The sequence below is a fragment of the Rhamphochromis sp. 'chilingali' genome (genome assembly GCF_963969265.1).
Source record: "Rhamphochromis sp. 'chilingali' genome assembly, chromosome: 1".
Lineage (NCBI taxonomy): Eukaryota > Metazoa > Chordata > Actinopteri > Cichliformes > Cichlidae > Rhamphochromis > Rhamphochromis sp. 'chilingali'.
The window spans coordinates 5,657,453-5,680,427 of record NC_137929.1 but is presented as its reverse complement, the minus strand read 5'-3'; the positions used below and the strand labels follow the sequence as shown (position 1 = coordinate 5,680,427).

General features: G+C 42.6%; 1 protein-coding gene across 2 annotated transcripts in view; it reads right to left on the bottom strand.

Moving 5' to 3' along the window:
* Positions 1-1,125: 1,125 nt before the first annotated feature.
* The window catches only part of LOC308398346 (uncharacterized protein), a 178,563-nt gene continuing 156,713 nt past the window's right edge, over positions 1,126-22,975 (bottom strand). For both annotated transcript variants that reach the window (XR_013971929.1, XR_013971930.1), the window contains exons 2-4: positions 5,383-5,448; positions 4,996-5,101; positions 1,126-1,362 (exon numbers count right to left, since the gene is read on the bottom strand). The gene's annotated coding sequence lies outside the window, so the exon portion shown is untranslated. The remainder of the gene's footprint in view (positions 1,363-4,995; positions 5,102-5,382; positions 5,449-22,975) is intronic.

Below are 22,975 nucleotides of genomic sequence, written 5' to 3'. Positions count from 1 at the left end.
CGGTCATGTGATAGTTCGCGCTGATGGACGTAGGAAGTGTTACAAACAGCTGATCGGATCGGCGAAGCGTGTTTCTGGAATATCATGTTTTTGTTGCTGCAAGTGATTTTTATGCAGTTTTTGCAAAGCTATATGTGGAAGGAAACTGTGACCTAGGACAAGCTGATGGCATAAGATGTAAGTACAACTCCTCCGGTTTCATATGCAAAAAAAATTATTGCGCTAGCTTACGTGGTTGCAGAGCTACCGGGATTTAAAAATAGTTACGCAAAATGGAGCGTGCCCGCTCCGATCGGCTGTAAAGGGTTAAAGTAATCTGATGTAAATAAAATACTTTGATGTGACAAGCATTAATTACTTGAGGAAAAGTGGAAAATTAAGTCAGTCATACTTATTCATATTATGTGGGACCGATGTACACAATAAAATCAAGTAAATTGAAAGAACTTTTTTTTTCAGTGTACCGTAGTCCTGGTCCGGATGGAAAAATGGCACGTTTCATAAAAAGTGAAAGTGAAACTGCTTTTAGCCGAATGGTGACCGTCGAAACGCTTCTCCCGCTCGTTCTTTGCTCGATGATCCACCGCTCGAGTCTTTCCTCCAACTCGGCCACACTTCACCCTTTAGCGTTCTCATGGTGTTCTCTACTACGTCCTCATTACAACACACAGGGCGCACTGCGCTATAGGGCGCACCGTACTTTTTGAAGAAAATGTAAGACTTTTAAGTGCGCCTTATGGTCGTGAAAATACGGTATATAAAATGCATATAGCAACAGTAGCACTTTAGTTTGGACTTTATGATTTCTGTAACTGGAAAATATTATTTTGTTTAAAGACAGAAGTGACCGCATAGTTGCAACATCAAAGGGAAATATTAATTAATTAGCATCAAGTATATTTGTTGCTTAAGCGTTTGCACTATAACTTAAGTAGGATTATAACTTTTAAGGAAGGAAAGATTTCAGATATTTAGTTCACTGTTTCAGTTACAGTAAAACTTACTCACAGTAAAACCCTTCCCACACTCGTCACAGCTGTATGCCTTAATTCCAGAGTGGGTAACTAGATGCTTCTGTAAGCTACTTTGAGTAAAAGCTCTGCCACACAAGTCACAGCTGAACGGTCTCTCTCCAGTGTGGATGACCTGATGCTGTTTTAGTGAAGCCCTCACAGTAAAACCCTTCCCACACAAGTCACAGCTGAACGGTCTCTCTCCAGTGTGGATGACCTGATGCTGTTTTAGTTTAGCCCTCACAGTAAAACCCTTCCCACACTCGTCACAGGTGTGTTTTTTCTCTCCCTTTCTTCTGTGAGGTTTGTCGGCCTCCTGAGAGCGCTGACTTCTGGCTCCATGTTGGTCCTGCAGTGACAGAGATACAAACAGAGGCAGTGAGTGAAATGCAGTCGTGGAACAAACTCAACCTTCAAACTCCATTAACACTAGTTTTAAACCTGAAGGTGGAGCGTGGCACCAAACACCTTAAAGGTCTCTTATCCCCACCTGCTGGTAGTTCTAACACATTACATCCAACCTGCTGTTAAAGATAATTCATGACTGTTCAAACACTAAAATTATGCACACACACACACACACACACACACACACACACACACACACACACACACACACACACACACACACACTTTTATAATTTAGATTATTTTGTTGTTTCCTATTACATATTTCTATAATTTGTATAGATTTATACAGAATTATTCAGTGATAATAAATCCTATGTTTGTTTATTCTAAAGGAACCCCGTTAGCTTCCACAACAGATGTTGCTCGTCTTCCGTCAAATACTCACATAAAATATTACACAATAAAGTGGATTCAAGATATCCACATAATTTCACTCTTACATCCACAGTGAGGTTTCACAATTGTTCAAATATAAGCAATCAATAATAATAATAATAATATCAATAACATTGAGGCACATTACACAAATTTCAAAAACAAATCATGTCTTACAATATTTACAACAACTAAAAGCTCTGTAAATCGGCTTTTAAGTGTTCATTGAAGTTTTGAATAATTCTCTAATTTTTTAAGGCAACTTATTCCACTTAAAAGTTGCTCTAAATGTAACAGTTTTACAAAACGTTACTTTTAACTCGAGCATTTACTAAATTGCAGCTTGTTGAAAACTGTGTAATATGATGATGTATTTCATCTGGATACTGCAGCTGAGCAGAATAAATGTGGTGTGTTTAACAGAATTGCTTTCTTTAGAACTACAAGTAAGCCATAGAATATTTTAGCCTGTACAGGAAGCCAAGAAAGGTTATTATGCATTTTATCAATATTAGTATAGTATGAACATCTTCACACATCTGGACGCCTTATTCTGGACTAACTGAAGTCTGTTAAGATCTGTCTTATTAGCTGCTGACCAAATGATTGAACAATACTCCAGATGAGACATTACTAGTGCATTAATGACATCTTTCATAATGAAGAAGTGATACACAAAGAGCATTTCATAGCCATAGCTATGCCTTGTCGGCAGAGTTATGTGACATTAGTGATGTTTGTACTTTCAGCGTTAACTTGGTTTTAAAGCCTTTAAAATATACGCCGTTCAATAGTCGACCTTAATCTGACAGAGAATGTGATGATTTTGTGGATAATTAAAGTCAGTCATATATCCACAAACACAACAAGCTGAAAGTCAGTGATGCTGCTCGGTTTGCAGTCCTGAACATCACGGCACAAGCAGGATCCACTGCACTGTTAATGTTAGCTGTGTTATATTGCTGCCTCTGTTCGGTGGTGTCGAGCCAAACGCACTTTAACGTGTGTTTGAACGAGCTGACGGTTCACTCGTTAAGCTGAAAGAAAGATGCTTTAATCACAGCAGTCACACATGTGTCCACTGCACCATCTGGAACTCTTCTTGTTTACACTCGTAATAACACAAACACTAAATCCTGCTTCTCTGGTGCTGTTGTGTAGCAGTGTGTACACCTGAGACTGTCACCTGTCTGTCTGTCCTGCACTCTCTCTCTGTTTCTTTCTCTCTGATTGTGGAATAAAAGTATGAACATGTGTTTATAAGTTACACTTGTGTTTGAATCCTGCAGCTTATCACACATTTGATTTCCATGTGTGACGACTGCAAGTGTCCAGAGTGAGGACAGACTGAGGGAGCCACTGCTGCACATCATCTGTGAGGCTTTGCAGCCCTGATGATCCACCAGGACAAACTCAGCAGTGTGTGAGGAAGAGGAGGAGGAAGAGCCAGCAGCAGCTGACAGATGGAGAGAATAGACAGACTGTTCCCTGTTTGTGAAGGACTGCTAGGAAAGTTTAACATAACTGTCTGTGCTGAATCAGTCTTATTAGGTAATGTTCAAATAATGTGATCATCCCAGTGTTTCCAGTGTGGGAGAAAGTACTCAGGGCCTTCAAGCTACACACTATGAAAGGCAGCAACAAGTTTAATGTTCAGAAACCTAAAGTCTGTATCAGCAGCAGGATGGAGCTAAAAATAAATGTTGGTTTCAGTTCTATGAAGCTTTGAGTATTTTGGATCAGTAGCTGCTGTGTTTGTTGCATCATATTGCTGTAACTGTTTATATGCTTTATATATTCTGAGCTAAGTTGATCTATAGTGTTACATCATATTCTATAAGGATGTTATGTGTTTGTAGACTTTCTGCCCAGTTTGACCCATTTAGCAGACGTCAGCCTGTTTAAGGCTCTGATATCTATTCTGTGTGACTTAAAGCAGTTATGACATGGTCTGATTTTCTCACCCAATAAAGGAATATTTCATATATCAGTCGACTCTTCATTCTATCAGACACAGTTATCACAGCTCCTACATTTGCTTTTTACACATATATGTAAGCATTGAGCCAAATTTAGTACCAACATATTAAATGAACAATATTTGTCTCTTATATATGATACATCTGTATACACACTGTCACAGATACTTGTCTGTGAGTGAAGTGATTAATATAATAACTATAATATTGGCCATATTATATTTACATCACCACAGTGAGATGACTTTAGTCTCATGAACAACATCAGCTAATTGTTATTTACAGCTAATCTTAAACGACTGTTCAGCACAGAAATGAAGCCCAACAATCATGTTTCACAGTCCTGTGGTCTCAGCCTCAGATACTCATCAAATCACACAGAGCTCATGTAGAAACAAATGAACTAAATATGTTCTCCTTCATTTCTGTCAAACAAAGCCGTATGAAACGTTTCCAGCTGTTAGTATCATGGTTGCTAGGCAACCTGGGCAGCGCGACGGAGGCTAGACGTCCCATTTCACGAGCCTACGAGCCTCGCACTTCGGCCTTAGCGGTCTTTGAGTACGCGGCCCTTGAGGACTTTAAAGCTGCAGAACCTGAATCGGGATACAGCCATGATGATCTCCAGCCTCGTGCTCGCCAACATTCTCACCTGAGTTAAGAAGACGATCACTGAAATGGTCTCAGCAGGTCCTTTGATGACAGCAATGAAATGCAGTGGTAAGGCTTTTTGGGGATTAAGTTCGTTTTCATGGCAAAGAAGGACGATGCAGTTCATCTGATCACTCCTCATAACATTCTGGAGTGCAGGCAAAATGCTATTATAAAAACTTAAGCAGCAACTTCTCCAGGTTCCAATATTTATGCAATTGTCAAACCTTTTGGCCACGACTGTATAACCTCTTCTGAAGTTTAGTGGATATTATACATGGTTATGCTCAGGATGTGTCGGCCAGTTTCCACTGGAAACGCCTTTTGGTTAAACTGTCAGCGAGGAATTTGCATTTGCACTGTTACATTTTTATATAACTTTAATGCACATAAACAACAGCTGCTTGTTTCAGTGAAAATACATTGATGGGTTTTTAATAAAGTTGTGCAGCTGTAAAGTATTTTGTCTGGTGTCAATTCTATCGTCAGCTACATCGTTATGGCAAATGTTCAAATGTATATGGTGATAAATATCTTTGGTCATATGGTCCTGCTCTGTCTGTCACCTTCTGTGTTGAGCTCATTGTTTCCTCTGTAGTGGCTGAGCTGAGTCCAAGTAGCTGAAAATGTTCCTCTGCTGCTCCGTCAGACTCTCCTCCTCCTGCTGATCAGCTGGGACACAAAACAGATCTTTGTTAGGCTCCACACTGCACTGAAGAGTCAAAGTGTCTCATATGTTCATCTGACAAGTAAAAGAACACATTTTTGTTTCCCGAGGTGGGCAACTTGTTGGAAACAAACACAAAAGGTTTGAGCACTGATACCTGCCATTGCTGGCATTGAAAGATGCAACGCCAGCAATGTGGATTGTCAAGACTCAAACCAATCATCAAGCAAAGACAACAGGGATCATTTGTTTCTGTTTATTTAGCATTCACAGCATTTGTAGTTGCCTTCTGTGCAGGGGAAGTCCACGCACACTGTGTGGTACCGCCATCCGCAGAAGGTGCATTCAACCTCTGTAAAAGAAACGAGATTGTCTGAGACTGAAATGATATTAACTAAAGAAGTGGTGATTTGTAAAACTTCACATTTTGATCCGGGACGTACTCTGCATGAAAACAAGCGCTCACTCTTCCTACTCAACAAATGACAAGGGCGGAGCCTTATACCACGTGATACAGAAGCTGTGCCGTGTGATGCTAAAATTAGCAGGGAAAAAACAACGGAGAGCACGTCAGGGATGACGAGAAAGTGACAGGAGAAAATCCGTCCCGGTCAACCACCCAAACATCAATAACGGGAACCTTATACAGCGCTTCCCTATACACGTCAAACTCCCGCAGGCACAAAGACATCACGGAGGCTATCACTTATCACCTGACCAAAGATATGTGTAACGGTCTTTTGCATTTGATGTTTGTTGCATTTGATATTTGTTAAGCTGTATGTCTGGATTTTGTTCCTTTGCGCCCTCTGGTGGTGAACTGTGCAGGGTACAGCTTTGCTGTTTGGGTCTCCACCCAGCAACTTTTCTTTTGCTAGCGCACATGGTGTCTGCATGCTGCAACTCACAGTTAGCTCCACACATGGAGAAAATATTGTTTAAAGAGTGAAAATAATTGACGAAGAAGATGGAAGATAAGGCAATAAGGCCATAAAGCTCTATTTAGCACTTCCTGGATGTCAGCTCACGAGGTTTGTGTATTTTAAATGGTTTATTTTCTGTAATTAAGGATTTTTTTTTTTGATTGACACTATGTACAAGAGCGCATTTTGATGTGATGTTTTTGTTTTATTGTTTTGTCCGTGAGCAGTTCTCACGGGTTGCCAAGACCAGAATAAACCCTGTTTTATAACTACATCGTGCGTACGTCAATCCTTGAGGGTGCTACAGTGAGAACTCCGCTCTGCACGGGTAGATGAAGGACGCAGCCCCGCAGGAAATTCAGGTGCCCCGAAAATAAGTGTTGCCTCAGTTAAAGGACTCAATATAATTAACCACAAGAAAGAGAAATAAAAAGGAAAAGGACTGTAAAATTAATTAAGATAAGTTTCCTTTTATAAATAAACAAAGGACTGAAATATTTCTTCTTTTTTCTTTCCTTCTCATTGTTTACATTTCTGCTGTTCAAGTGACTGATATTCATACAGTGTTAAGTTAATGTTGTGATGAGTAACCTGTGCATCGTGCATATGGTGGGCTTCAGCAGTTGCTGTAAGAAACAGTATTACTGGCTTGGAGAAGAGATGTAATGTGAGTTAAGTATACATGTTAAGTGATGTTTAAGGAGTAATAGTAATTACTGTGCTTTAAAGTTGTAACAGTAAATGAAGATTAATATTCATTTGCTCCTCAACTAACAAATCAAATTTAAGCTGCTGCACCTTTACATTAAGGCTAAGTAAGATACACAAAAAACACAAACCCCTCCAACAATGGCAGAGTTTGAGGCTAATCCAGAAGTCAGTGAAAAGGGTGATGTGGAACAACTTTCTGCAGATGAGCAACTACAAGCAGTTGAAGGCACAGCTGATGATGTTTCTACTACCTCACAAAGAGCACGACAGAGCCAACGAGTCCGTACATTGACGGAAAAGGGCAAAGAACTGTACGGTGAGCACATAAAGAAGGCTGCACATCGTTTCAGTGTGCGCTATGAGAAGTGGAAGGTTGTCATTAAGAATGCCAAAGGAGCTATAGATGGTCAATGCTCAAAGGATCTGCTACAAGAACATGTTTCCAAGGTTTTGAGTGCTTCTAAGGATGTGAATGCAGCCTATGATGACTTGAGACGTATTGAATCTCCAGATAGTGACACAAGACGAAGGATGGATACGTGTGAAGCCATAACAAAGACAATTATCGAATCTGTAAGAAAGTGTCCAAGCCCAAGTAATGCGGAGGTTCAAAGAGATGAAGAACTTTGGAAGGACACTGAGTCTTCATCTAAATACGTAGCCTCAGATGTGAAAAGTCAAAGGGATGAAAAATGGAAGGAGACTGAGTCTATGCCTAAGTTAGAAGCCTCAGACAGGATGAGTGTTAAGTCACACCACACTAAGCGCTCTTCTCATTCGAGGGTTTCCTCTAGACACTCCAGCTGGCTCTCGGCTAAAAGACAAGATGCAGCTGCTGAAGTTGCAGCAAATGAGGCTGCTCTCCAAGTTCTGCTTGAACAAGAAATCCATATGAAGGAAATTGAAAGGCAAGAAGCAGAAATAGCACAAAGACAAAAGGCTCTAGAAGCTAAGCGCAGAGAAGTAGAGCGACTTGAGACTGTAAAAAAGCTGAATGCAGCAAAGGCTCGACAGCGAGTGTATGAACAAAGTGAATGTTCAGATGAAGAAATATACAACCTACTTCACCACAGATCTGATAAAAATGAAGTCAAGTCTGAAAACAATGACCAGCATATGAAACGGTGTTCCTCGCCACGAAATGTGACACCGCACCAAGAGGTGAACACAGAAGATCTGGTCAAAGCATTTGCAGTGTCTCTTAATGCAAGTCGTCTTCCGGTACCAGAGCCAACAATATTCAGTGGCGACCCTATCAGATATAATGATTGGAAAATTTCCTTTCAGACTCTGATTGACAGGAAAAATATACCAACTGAAGAGAAGACTTATTATCTGAGGAAATATGTAAGTGGACCTGCAAGGAAGGCAATAGAAGGCTACTTCCCGCTTAGCACAGAGTCTGCATACTATGCAGCATGGACAGTTCTCATAGAGAGGTATGGAAATCCCTTCCTCGTAGCAAAGGCCTTCAGAGACAAACTTGACGCATGGCCTAAGATAAGCTCTAAAGGCAGTATGGAACTTCAAGCATTTGCTGACTTCCTTTGCTGCTGTAAGACAGCCATGTCGCAAATGAAGGGGCTTGAAGTGCTCAATGACTGCAATGAAAACCAAAAAATGCTCGCAAAACTTCCAGATTGGCTTACTTCAAGGTGGAACAGAAAGGTTACAGAAGTGCAAGAAGAGACTCACACCTTTCCAAGCTTCAGCCAATTCGTAGATTTCATCTCACGGGAAGCCAAAATTGCCTGTAATCCCATAACATCTCTCTTTGCTCTGAAGCCAAGTGAAACTGAAGGGGCAAAAACAACAAGGAACAGAGGCAATGGAGCAAAAGTGCTAGCAACTAACTCAAATGAAAGGACTGTTAGTGCTAGTTGTGTGTACTGTGAAAGGTCGAGTCACAGCCTACTTAAGTGTAGAAGGTTCATAAATGAGAGCATTGTTGAGAGACTAAAGTTTGTTCAAGACAAGAAGTTATGTTTTGGCTGTCTGAACTCTGGTCATCGCTCCAAGGATTGCGAAGGGAGAGAAACCTGTGACACATGTAATAAAAGACATCCAACATGTCTTCATGACAATCGCACGAAGGAAGACAGAACAAGGAGAAATCCACACAAGAACAGTGACAGGACAAGACAAACGGACGCAGATGTCTCACAAGACAACAGTGTCACACCAACAACAAGTGAAGCGACTTCTAACAGAGTCACACAGAATGTTGACGACACTCACACATCTTCCATTATTCCAGTATGGGTGTCAACCAAAGGTGAGCCAGCGCATGAAATTCTTGTGTACGCGCTCCTTGATACACAGAGCGATACGACCTTTATTCTTGAAGAAACGGCACAAGCTCTGCATATCAAAGGTGAATCGACTCAGCTAAAGCTCACTACTATGTCTTCAAGAAACACAGTTGTGTCCTGTCGCAAGTTCTCAGGTCTACAAGTCAGAGGGTTCTACTCAAATAAGACCATTTCCCTACCAGTGACGTATGCCAGAGACTTTATTCCCGCAAACCGAGATCACATTCCATCGCCTGCAACAGCTAAGGCATGGTCTCATCTTGACTGCATTGCAAGTGAGATCGCTCCACTACAAAGCTGTGATGTTGGTCTGCTGATTGGGTACAACTGCCCCCAAGCACTTGTTCCTTGTGAGGTTGTGTCTGGAAAGGAAAATCAGCCGTTTGTGCAAAGAACTGATCTGGGATGGAGTATTGTGGGTTATGGCAATCCATGTCTCGATTATGGAGACGCCTTCAGAATAAGTCACCAAGTCATTGTGAAGGAAGTGGTGCCTGACATTAATCCCTCTTTAAATCTCACCAACAAGGTTCACTATGTCTACAGAACTCAAATAAAGGAAATGATCTCTCCCACAGAGGTCCTAAAGATGTTGAAGTCTGACTTTGTTGAGAAAGCACCAGAAGACACAAAGGTCTCTCAAGAAGATCTCAAATTTTTAACAAAGATGAAGGCCGGCATTAGGCACAAGGAGGATGGTCATTTTGAAATGCCACTCCCATTTAAGAGTGAAAGGCCGAACCTGCCAAACAACAAGGTATGTGCTATTCATCACCTCAAATGTTTAGAAAAAAGGCTCAAGAGTAACAAGCAGTACTACATGGACTATAAGAAATTCATGAATGACATCTTAGCCCATGGAGATGCTGAAAAGGTCACAGAGCAAGACATTGACAAGACACCAGTTTGGTACATCCCACATCATGGTGTGTATCATCCACAAAAACCCGGAAAGATTCGTGTCGTCTTTGATGCCTCTGCCAAGTTCCAAGGCGCTTCCTTAAATGACCATCTCCTCACTGGTCCAGAGCTAACAAACACCTTGCTCGGAGTCTTGTGTCGCTTCCGAAGAGGCCCAGTGGCTTTCATGTGTGACATCGAACGCATGTTCCACCAATTCCATGTGCATGCTTGTGACCAAGATTACCTACGGTTCTTGTGGTGGGAGAACGGTGACCATGAAACTCCATTCACTGTCTACAGGATGAAGGTACACCTATTTGGAGCAGCATCTTCTCCAGGTTGTGCCAACTATGGCCTCAAGCATCTTGCAGCTGAAGGGGAAGGAAGTTTTAATGAAGAAACCATCAAGTTCATCAAAACCAACTTCTATGTTGATGACGGACTAGCAAGTGTTGACACTGAAGATCAGGCAATACAGCTGGTTAATGAAGCACGCAAACTCTGCAGCATGGGCAAACTTCGGTTGCACAAGTTCATCTCAAACAGCACCAAAGTTCTAGCTTCGCTTCCGAAAGAAGAATGCGCTGCAGCTCCCAAAGAGCTAGATATGGCACTCGGTGAAGTACACATGGAAAGAGCACTTGGCGTACAATGGTGTGTGGCATCAGATCAATTTCAGTTCAGAGTAGTTGTTAAGGACAAACCACTCACCAGAAGAGGAGTATTGGCCACAGTCGCCTCTGTGTTCGATCCACTTGGGTTTGTGTCACCTTTCATTCTGCTGGGAAAGCAGATTTTGCAACAAATGTGTCGAGATAAACTCAGCCAGGATGATAACTTACCTGACAGACTTCGACCTCAGTGGGAGTATTGGTTGCGTGACCTGGGAAACCTTGCAGACGTAAAGGTTCACAGATGCTACATTCCTTCGACCTTCAAGGCACAGCACTACGAACTTCATCATTTTTCTGATGCAAGTGCATCTGGATATGGAATGTGCACTTACCTCAGAGCAGTAAGCACAACTGGTGAAGTCCACTGCTCATTGGTGATGGGAAGATCAAGAGTTCCACCAACCAAAGTCACAACTATACCTCGGCTTGAGTTGTCGGCGGCCGTTGTTGCTGTGCGCACTGGTGACATGCTGAAAAAGGAATTGGAAATGGAAATTTCAGAAGAAAGGTATTGGACTGACTCGAAGGTGGTACTCGGATATGTCAGCAATGAAGCCAGAAGATTTCATGTGTTTGTTGCAAACCGAGTGGAACGCATCAAACAAAGCACAGATTCAACCCAATGGAGGTATGTAACTTCCGAAGATAATCCGGCAGACCACGCCTCAAGAGGTCTCACAGCAGAACAACTTGTAGCATCAAACTGGTTCAAAGGCCCAGACCTCCTTTGGCAGAAGATCATACCCAGTGGGGAAATTAAGGTGGGAGAGTTATCAACCAGTGACCCGGAGGTTAAGAAGGTTCAAGTCCACAAGATACAAGGGGAGGAACAAAGGTCACTGTTAGATCGCTTACACAAGTTTTCCGACTGGTCGAGGATGATTAAGGCAGTTGCTAGACTCAAGCGCTATGTGAAAGAAGCAAAGGATCACAAGAGTAGATCACATGACATCAGTAGTGTAACAAGAGAGAAAGGAAGCAGAGTTAACAATCATAAAGATGGTTTGGAGGCCTATCTCCCCCTACCACCACTTCCCCTGCCAGTGGCGGACCCCCTCAGACATCGGTGCGTTGGTGGTTCTTTGTGTCCGGGGATGGGCGTCCAGGTACACACCGGCTCACTCCTTGGCGGCCGCTTATCGGGGCCTGGAGCCTGGGGCTCGCTCGGGCCACTTCGGAGGTGGGGTGCCCCCGGCCTCTCGGCCTGGGGCTCGGTCACTCAGGCGCAGCTGGCTGCCGGCGGAGCTCACGGGCGCGTCACTGCAACTCCCCCTGGCTTCTGCTCCGCGGCTGCTGAGTGAGCCCTCATCTGGGACTCTCCTCAGCTCTTTCCGGGACAGTGGCGCAGCTGCCCCTCTGTTGGTCTTCCTTGGTCTCTTGTGTTCTGGGGGCCTCTGGATGTCTGGAGTTTTGATCTCCTCCACACCTGCTTCAAGCCCTGGAGGACGGGCTGTGGCCCCCCCACACCCTCTAGCAGATTATTACATGAAGGAACCTTTTAAAAAAACAAAAAACAAGCGCGTCCATGCTCACAGGTGTACACACGGGTGATCACACCCACAAACTACACCCTTTTTGGCTCCTACCTCAAAGCACACTGTGTTCTGTTGATCTTATGTGCTGCACAATAATGTTTAACATTTAGTATTTACTGTCATATTCCCATATATCATTGTGATGTTGTTTATTCTATTACTCTTGTTCTCTTCTGCTTGCTTTCTTTTTTCTTTCTCAGCAGGTGATCCAGGTGATTGATATATGCATTTTTTTTTCTCTGCCCGTTCTGTTGGTTTTTGTCTTTTGCCCTTCTCCCCCGTCCCTCTTCTCAGCTGTTTCTCTTTCCCTCTTTCTTTCTCCCCTTCTTTCCCCCAGTCAAGTCTGTCCCGTATTCAGTAAGTGAAAATAAAATAAACAATAAAAGGTGAATCAAATGGACCATTACGGCAAGGCTGGGATGGTCAGTTTGGTAAAGTAAATCCGTTGGGCATCTTTCTTTGCCTTTAGACAACAATTCTGAGGGCAAAAGAGCCAAACGGGACAGGCCAAAAGAAAAAAAAAAAAAAAAAAAAAAAAAAACAATCATAAAGATGGTTCAAGAAACAGCCTTTGCTCAAACTTCGAGCTAACGGATTCTGGATTCTTGGATGCAGCAAGATCGTGTCATCTTACATCTATAAATGTGTAAAATGCAGAAGGTTCAGAAGGCGCACAGAGCAGCAGAAGATGGCAGACCTCCCAGAGGATCGGATGGAGACCACACCGCCATTCACCTACTGTGGGATGGACTGCTTTGGTCCTTTTTATGTCAAAGAAGGCCGCAAGGAGCTAAAGCGTTATGGCTTGCTAATCACTTGCATGTGCTCCAGAGCAGTGCATCTTGAAATGCTTGACGATCTCTCTACAGATTCCCTCATCAACTCATTACGTGCATTCATGGCCATCAGAGGTACAGTTCGTCAGATAAGATGTGATCAAGGCACGAATTTTGTCGGCACTAGAAATGAGTTTATTGGAGCATTTAAGGAAATGGATCAAGCCAAGCTAGGGAAACTGGACTGTGAGTTTCTCATGTACACCCCAGCATCTAGTCATATGGGTTGTGTCTGGGAAAGACAAATTCGCACCATAAGAAGTGTTCTCATGTCCATTCTGGAACAATCAGCCAAACAACTCGACAGCTCCTCTCTGAGGACATTCCTGTATGAAGTCATGGCAGTGATTAATAGCAGACCATTGACTACTGACCAACTATGTGATCCATCAAACCCAGAACCTTTAACAACGAATCACATACTAACCATGAAGTCCACAATCATCTCTCCACCTCCAGGAAGGTTTGTGAAAGAAGATCTTTATCTCCGTAAGAGGTGGCGTCGTGTTCAACTACTTGCCAACACTTTCTGGACAAGGTGGAAAAAGGAGTATTTGTTAAATCTTCAAGGAAGACAGAAGTGGACCAAAGAGCACAGAAATGCTAAGATCAATGATGTTGTCCTCCTGAAGGATGAGATAACTCCACGCAACCAGTGGAAGTTGGCAAGGATCATTGAAGTGTATCCTGGAAAGGATGGAAAAGTGAGGAAGGTGAAATTGCTGCTGAGTGATCCAACCCTGGATAGAACAGGAAAACGTAACTCCAAACCTGTGCACCTGGAAAGACCCATTCAGAAGACAGTCATTCTGATGGAAGCGGAAGACGATTCTCCACCGCACTCTGCTTAAAGGATAATTCACGATAGTTCATTCAAAAGCCGTTCATTAGTTCATAGGCAATACTTTATTCTTTTTAATCACAAGTGATTGGTGGGAGTGTAACGGTCTTTTGCATTTGATGTTTGTTGCATTTGATATTTGTTAAGCTGTATGTCTGGATTTTGTTCCTTTGCACCCTCTGGTGGTGAACTGTGTAGGGTACAGCTTTGCTGTTTGGGTCTCCACCCAGCCACTTTTCTTTTGCTAGCACACATGGTGTCTGCATGCTGCAACTCACAGTTAGCTCCACACATGGAGAAAATATTGTTTAAAGAGTGAAAATAATTGACGAAGAAGATGGAAGATAAGGCAATAAGGCCATAAAGCTCTATTTAGCACCTCCTGGATGTCAGCTCACGAGGTTTGTGTATTTTAAATGGTTTATTTTCTGTAATTAAGGATTTTTTTTGATTGATTGACACTACGTACAAGAGCGCATTTTGATGTGATGTTTTTGTTTTATTGTTTTGTCCGTGAGCAGTTCTCACGGGTTGCCAAGACCAGAATAAACCCTGTTTTATAACTACATCGTGCGTACGTCAATCCTTGAGGATTGACAATATGGCTCCTACAATATGGCTCCATCAACACTGTGCAAAACGAGGGATTTAGGAAAACGATCAACACCCTAGACAAACGCTACACAGTGCCGTCCCGCAACTATTTTTCTATTGTTGCACTACCTGCTCTGTATACGCAGCGTCGAGCAACGGTGGAGACGGAATTTCAAGCAGGACAACATTTTGCTGCAACAACAAAACGTGAGACATTTGTTGTTTTTATGTTTATTTGTTGTTATGAGAGAATCATGATCTCAATTCTAAGCCAAAAAATCGTGATTCTCATTTTATGCAAAATCGTGCAGCCCTAACATTAACACAAAACTATTGTTTCACCAGAGAAACACACATGAAGAGAGAGAGAGAGACAATAACAGCTACCAAACAGTCGTCATAATTCGTCACACAATGAGAAAAGGACAAATCAACAAGTAACAATGACTAATTAATATTAAAATCTGTAACATAATGTATTGTTTGGAGTTTAGTCTGATTGGTTCAGGATGACCTGCCATTATCCAATCACACGTCTGCTTACCTGCATCTTTTCTCTTTTTTCTAACCTGAGCACCTGATGGCTTTGAACTTTTGTTGTCCATCTTCCATTGGTTTGAATTTTGCGCTCCAGTACAAACACAAATCCCCCAACCCGAGGATCAGCACAATTAACCTAACAGCAGGAACGTACAGAGGGGGGGGGGGGGGGGGGGGGGGGGGGCTAGAGGGGCTTGAGCACCCGCCCCTTTCCTGATGGTGCCCAAGGTGCCCTTCTGTTGAGGCAACTTTTTTTTTTTTAATTATTATTTTTTTTTTTTAATGTGTGTGTGTGTGTGTGTGTGTGTGCGTGCGGAGTCCTGTCTGTGCCCCTCAACAATAATATTTAACTATTAATCACATTTTGCTAAATGAAAGGATCTGGCTTGCATCAGTCACATGATCACATTTAACCAATGATCGCCCTTGACGGCAGAACGCGCTGGTTACGAGCCGGGAACGAGCTCACAAAGAGCACGCGCATTTGTTGCGGTCCGGAGCTGTAGGAGAAACACAAGTTAACTCAGAGACACAGACTGATGCGACAAAACCAGTAAGTAGGTGTACAGCGCACACTGTAGTGTGTAGCACCCAGGAGTATTAGCTTATTACGTACACGTTGGTAAGCTGTCTTGTTGCTACTGACGAACTGAAACAAACGAGCGTGCTGTGTGTGCAACAGCGCGACAAACATTACCTGTGCTTTTATTAACTGCACAGGTAGTGCTGGTCACAGCTGCTGGCTACCTGTGTAAGGCTGTCATGGGTCTGTAGCTCTGTCACTGTTTTAGGGAACATATTTAGTTTTAAAGTAAGTTTCCGGGCTTTTCCTGCCTTTCTGGAGGGATTATATTTCACTAAAAACGATCTAATATGCATGTCCCCATAATTATGCATTATTATAATTATAATATATTAAACACACAAGCTGTATTTTAAAGAACATACATTAAGAAGCAGATTATATTAGATTTATATTTTAAATGAGACAAAATTTGGATGTTACAGCAGTAAAATGATTGTATCTCTACAGTTTAAACATGTAATAAGCTTTGCCCTGCACAGAGTGGATAGTGAAACACATGGAATCATCATAAATACATTATTTCATATTTATTACTTCCCCCTCCTCTTTGCTTTATTATTGTAGCTCTCGTAATAAATAATAATGTAAGGATTCTGGATCAGCACCATGATGCCCATAGTATATACAGTATTCTGAAGAAGGTCTAAAGTGTCACTGTGTGTGCATGTGTGTGTTTTATTTAGATGGATTTTTAAAAAAAATATTACTCATGATATAACATTGTGCAGACATGGCTGGTAAGGACATGAGGAGGAAACAGTAGGAGCTGTGTGAGGCTACTAAAGGCAGGGCTATAACATTTTTCTGTCATCATTTTATTATAGATTAAGTGCTGGAGTTGTTAGGTGTGGATAATTAGATTATAGTTTATTGCAATAGCAAGTTGTGCCTTGTTCTCACATAGACAGCAAGTGCAGAGTGATATATGAAATGATGGGATGGAAGGAAGAAGAGAAGCAAAGAGTGATTCACAGGCAGAGCCTAAATTATTTCTCACAGTTTTTTGTTGCCTTATGGTTCCAAGCGCTGTCACCAATCTTTGCATTTTGTTATTATCTCATGACACTTGTTTAATCAGCTACCATCTCTCCTGTGGACTTTTTACTGTCTACAGTCTCAGACCAACACAGCCCTGCCCTCATAGCTGGACTGGCCATCGGGCATACCGGGCACTTGCCCGGTGGGCCGCTGGCGATTTTTTGTTTTTATGGGCCGACCGTTTTTTTTTGTTTTGTTTTGGGTTTTTTTTGGGAAGGGTATAAACAATGAAAGGTGTTGGATTGGCCAATTGGTCATGATCGACTCTGGGCTGGACCAATTACAGCCGAGGAGGTCGGATGCACCCTCCCCCATGTTTAGCAATCTTATAGATGAACTAAAGAAAATGGAGAACAAAAAAAGGAAAGGAGGTGCCGAAAAAATTAGGGCCAAAAAGAAACAAGCCCTTCAGGCAGACGCTGCCAAATGTGTGAAAATTACTGAATTGTTTGGTGGTAGCTATGGCATAGCTTCCATAGATTTAGCAAGATCAGCAAGTGGTGGAGGCCAGCAGGTGGATGAAGGAAAAGGGAGGCAGGAGGAGGAGAGACCCGAGGCGGCCGCCGGTCATAGTGGCAGAGGAACTGAACTTCAGGTAAGAAGTTATGACCTGCTGTCTATCTGTGTCAGATATAAACTAATTTTAGTTGTAGTTTGTTTTCGTTGTGGTGACTTTATACAGTCGCTTAGAATAACTCGTACAGCGTAAGTAGCATGACAGAGTTTATATACTGCTGGGCGGGTGCTATGAAGTTACTGATAGTAAATTTTATTTTATGCTTAAGGTTAGTTTCTCAAACTTCTCAAAGTCTTAACAAATTGTGCCAATCCATGTTGCACCAGCTGATTTATCATCAAAAGTGGAGAAGTCTGTGACAGAGGAGACAGAAGAGCAGGAGAGAGAGATGGAAGAGCAGCAGAGAGAGATGGAAGAGCAAGAGAGAGAGATGGAAGAGCAGCAGAGAGAGATGGAAGAGCAAGAGAGAGAGAGATGGAAGAGCAAGAGAGAGAGATGGAAGAGCAAGAGAGAGAGATGGAGCAAGAGAGAGAGATGGAAGGGCAAGAGAGAGAGATGGAAGAGCAGCAGAGAGAGATGGAAGAGCAGCAGAGAGAGATGGAAGAGCAAGAGAGAGAGATGGAAGAGCAAGAGAGAGAGATGGAAGAGCAAGAGAGAGAGAGAGATGGAAGAGCAAGAGAGAGAGAGAGATGGAAGAGCAAGAGAGAGATGGAAGAGCAAGAGAGAGAGATGGAAGGGCAAGAGAGAGAGATGGAAGAGCAGGAGAGAGAGAGATGGAAGAGCAGGAGAGAGAGATGGAAGAGCAGGAGAGAGAGATGGAAGGGCAAGAGAGAGATGGAAGAGCAGGAGAGAGAGAGATGGAAGAGCAAGAGAGAGAGATGGAAGAGCAAGAGAGAGAGATGGAAGAGCAAGAGAGAGAGATGGAGCAAGAGAGAGAGATGGAGCAAGAGAGAGAGAGATGGAAGAGCAAGAGAGAGAGAGATGGAAGAGCAAGAGAGAGAGATGGAAGGGCAAGAGAGAGAGATGGAAGAGCAGGAGAGAGAGAGATGGAAGAGCAAGAGAGAGAGATGGAAGGGCAAGAGAGAGAGATGGAAGAGCAAGAGAGAGATAGATGGAAGAGCAAGAGAGAGAGAGATGGAAGAGCAAGAGAGAGAGATGGAGCAAGAGAGAGAGAGATGGAAGAGCAAGAGAGAGAGAGATGGAAGAGCAAGAGAGAGAGATGGAAGAGCAGGAGAGAGAGATGGAAGAGCAAGAGAGAGAGATGGAAGAGCAAGAGAGAGAGATGGAAGCTCAAGAGAGAGAGATGGAAGAGCAAGAGAGAGAGATGGAAGAGCAAGAGAGAGAGATGGAAGCTCAAGAGAGAGAGATGGAAGAGCAAGAGAGAGAGAGATGGAAGAGCAAGAGAGAGAGATGGAAGAGCAGGAGAGAGAGATGGAAGAGCAAGAGAGAGAGATGGAAGCTCAAGAGAGAGAGATGGAAGAGCAAGAGAGAGAGATGGAGCAAGAGAGAGAGAGATGGAAGAGCAAGAGAGAGAGAGATGGAAGAGCAAGAGAGAGAGATGGAAGAGCAGGAGAGAGAGATGGAAGAGCAAGAGAGAGAGATGGAAGAGCAAGAGAGAGAGAGATGGAAGAGCAAGAGAGAGAGAGATGGAAGAGCAAGAGAGAGAGATGGAAGAGCAGGAGAGAGAGAGATGGAAGAGCAAGAGAGAGAGATGGAAGAGCAAGAGAGAGAGATGGAAGCTCAAGAGAGAGAGATGGAGCAAGAGAGAGAGATGGAGCAAGAGAGAGAGAGATGGAAGAGCAAGAGAGAGAGAGATGGAAGAGCAAGAGAGAGAGATGGAAGAGCAGGAGAGAGAGAGATGGAAGAGCAGGAGAGAGAGAGATGGAAGAGCAGGAGAGAGAGAGATGGAAGAGCAAGAGAGAGAGATGGAAGAGCAAGAGAGAGAGATGGAAGAGCAAGAGAGAGAGAGATGGAAGAGCAAGAGAGAGAGATGGAAAAACAGGAGAGAGAGATGGAAGAGCAAGAGAGAGAGAGATGGAAGAGCAAGAGAGAGAGAGAGATGGAAGAGCAGGAGAGAGAGAGATGGAAGAGCAGGAGAGAGAGAGATGGAAGAGCAAGAGAGAGAGATGGAAAAGCAGGAGAGAGAGATGGAAAAGCAGGAGAGAGAGAAGAGCAAGAGAGAGAGATGGAGCAAGAGAGAGAGATGGAAGAGCAAGAGAGTGAGAGCCAGGGCATCGATTACTTTGCTCGCCCTGAACCTGCCATATTACAGGCCTTCTTAGATTACCACCCACAGCAGAACAGTAGCAGTGCAGTTGTGATGAGGGTGTTCAGCTGTAAAGATGGCACCAACAGGAAGTGGCTTACTTATTGCAAAGAACGCCATTTATTGTTCTGCTTTGTGTGTCTGGCATTTGCAAGGCGGACTGACACCAGCACATTTATAACAGGCATGAGTGACTGGCGACATATACATCTGCGCACAGAGGAGCATGAAAAGAGCAATACACACCAGACCTGTGCTGAAGCTTTTTTCTTAAGGTGCTCAAAAGGCAACATCAGGAGCTTGTTTGCTGGCAGTCAGTTGTCAGCTCACAGAGCACAAGTGAAAAAGAGACGGCAAGTTTTAGAGCGTATAGTGGATGTGATCAAAGTACTTGGGAAGAGGGGACTCAGCTATAGGCATGTGGAGAATGAGGCTGCATACACTTTAGGTGATAACACCATCGATCATGGTAACTTTCTGGAGCTGATTGTGTTATTAGGCAAGTATGATATGTGCCTTGGAGAACATTTGAATGACTGCATTGAAAAAAGCAAGAAGTTGCATCAGACCAGTGGATCAAGAGGTAGAGGATCTCTCATCACCCTACTCTCCAAAACAACTGTCAACTCAGTGATTGATGCACTTGGCCATCTCCTTCAAGAGAGCATCGCCAGTGATGTCCAGAAAGCTGGGATGTTTTCTGTTCAGCTAGACACAACCCAAGACATCACAGGTTATGATCAGTGTTCAGTAATCATCAGGTATGTTACTGAGTCTGTGCAGGAGAGGCTTGTCTCCATAGTGAGGTGCGAAGCATCCACGGGGCAGTACTTTGTAAACTTGCTTTCCGGAGTTTTAGAGCATCTGAATCTAGACAAGGCCATGTGCATTGGGAATGCAACAGATGGTGCTTCAAATATGCAGGGCCAGTACAAAGGCTTTTCAGCACTTATGACTGCCCAGTCTCCAACTCATGTGCATGTGTGGTGCTATGCACACATACTTAATCTTGTGATTGCTGACACAACACAAAGTGTCATTGAAAGTGGATCACTCTTTAATTTACTTAATGACATAGCTGTGTTCATCAAGGAGTCCTATCACAGGGTTAATCTGTGGGAGAAACAAACCGAAAACACAAGACACAGACGCCTCAGTCCAATAGGTGAGACACGGTGGTGGGCCAAGCATGATGCCCTCCAGAAAATCTTTGGACATTTTGGAAAACCAGATGATGGCCTCTTCGTTGATGTAGTGCTGACGATGGAAGCCATTGAAAAGAGGGGAAAAGAAAAGCCAGCTGTTTGTGCCAAAGCACGAGGCTTTAAAGAGTGTCTCTTGAAGCATGAAACTGTGTTAACAGCACAGATATTTCTTAGAGTGTTTGAGCAAACAACTCCTCTGTCAAAGTACCTCCAGTCAAAGGGGATGGACATTCTCTCTGCCCATCATATGGTGACTGCCACACAAGATGGCCTCAAAAGTATTGCCAGGGACTTTCCAACTGTGAAGACAGCTGCAGACACATTTGTGAAACAGACAAATCAAAAACTAGAGGAGAGGGAGAACAACACAGACATGGAAGTGGAGGCTGAACTACCTAAAAAGAGAGCCAAAAAGAGAAAAGGCATGGCCGGAGAGATGCCTGAAGATGAGTTGCAAATCAATGCTGAGAAATCATATGAGGTGAAAGTGCACAACATCATCCTGGACACAGTTATTGAAGCAATCCACAGACGATTTGTCATACATGGCCCTCTTCTTGCCGATTTGGCATGGTTGGACCCCAGGAAGTTTAGCCAGGTCAGAACAGTTTCTCTTCCAAGTAATGCATTTCAGAACCTCAGCGCCTGTCTACTTAAATTTGACAGCAGGGCTACAGTTAATAACCTTCAGTCAGAACTGAAACGTTTTGCTGAACAGTGGGAAAGGCTTAAGACATCACATGTAGATGAGTACACGACCAGAACAGCAAAGGACAGATCTGAAGAATGGGACGAAGAAAGTGAAATTGTGACCGAAAGCTGTGGTTCTTGCAAAAATTGCCCACTGTGCTGCTATCAAATACTCAGGCGGTTCAATATGCTGTCTGATGCCTATCGTCTCCTTGGGCTGGCATACAAGTACCTGCTGACCCTCTCCCTCACTCATTTTGCCTGTGAAAGAACATTCTCTACACTCAAGTTCATTAAAAGCAGACTCCGAAGCAGCCTGTCTGCAAACAAGCTGGAGATGTTTATGCTGATGGCCACTGAAAAGGACATTCTCATGTCATTGGACTCTGACATGGTCATTGACAGGGTAGCTGAGAAGAGTGACCTGCTGAGAAAGCTCCTTTTGTAACCTGGTGAGGTGAAATAAAAATGAGCAAAACATTCCTAATTATCTATTGTTAATATTAAATTCAGCTTTATTGTTATTGCCTAAATGAATACATTTAGTATCTACCTTCACTTCAAACAAGTCAAGTGATTGGTAAATGCTTAGAATTTGTCCATCTTAATAGATAGAATAAATATGAGATTGGAGTATTAGGCATTTATAAACATATATTCTTACAGTCTTAATCTGTCATTGTTTCATTTCAGATGCTGTCAGTCATTTTAGGAGGACTGAAGTGTGTTCATTTTAAGTAAGTACTATATGGAATATGATTCAACCATTTTTCTAGAGTAAGCATACCAGTACTGTCATCGTCTGTAAAAATCTATTAAGTACAATTCTTTCTCAACCTTCACTGTCTGTCCTTTCACTTCATAAAGGTTTCCATGTCTTAAGATATGTTCAGTGTTGCTGCTGTGGAAGTGTTGTAGGTGACCTTTTATTGATGAGTGAATAGTCTTTGGTGATACAATTCAATCATAATCTGTCCTTTATAGATTTTAATATTCATCTAATCTTTATTCCTTTCTGTCCTGTTTGTCAGGGTCTGATCATACATTGTTTGTTTAAGAGGTTCGAGACCATTCAACTTTTTAAGTTCATCAACGTAAGTACTAGTGTATATGATTTCTCTAATTCCTTTCTGGAATAAAGATGCCAGTACTGTGATCATCTGAGCAAGTCCATCAATTGCCATTCACAGTTCTTTGTCCTTTCACTTGTGTCCTGTTTTTCAGGGTCCCATATAATTTCTTCAGAAGTAAGTACTGTATATGATGCCAGTATTTTCCCATATTTTCTAGATACTGTATTAGTACTGTGTGTAAAATGCCATCAAAAACTCAATTAAGTGTTATTCTTATTCTTCTTTCTCACCTTTCTTTCTCTGTCTCCTTTCATATTTAAAGGTTGCTGTGTTAACAAAATATATTGTGCTACCATGCTGTTTTCTATTGTTTTGGTAAATAAATACTTTATGAAAATATCTCTAAATCTGTCATTTATTAATTTTAATATTAATTAATGATCATGTCTCACCTCTAGTGTTCTTGGTCTTAATTTCAGGTTTCTACCATGTGCTGTAGATAGTTCAGGAGGTTAACTCTACCAAGCAGTCTTTTTGTTTCCGCTATGTACTGTTTAAAATCCCGAATAGGGAGAATGGTGTAGGTTTAACTTTATTAGATTGATACATATATACCAACAAGGCAGTGTACATCA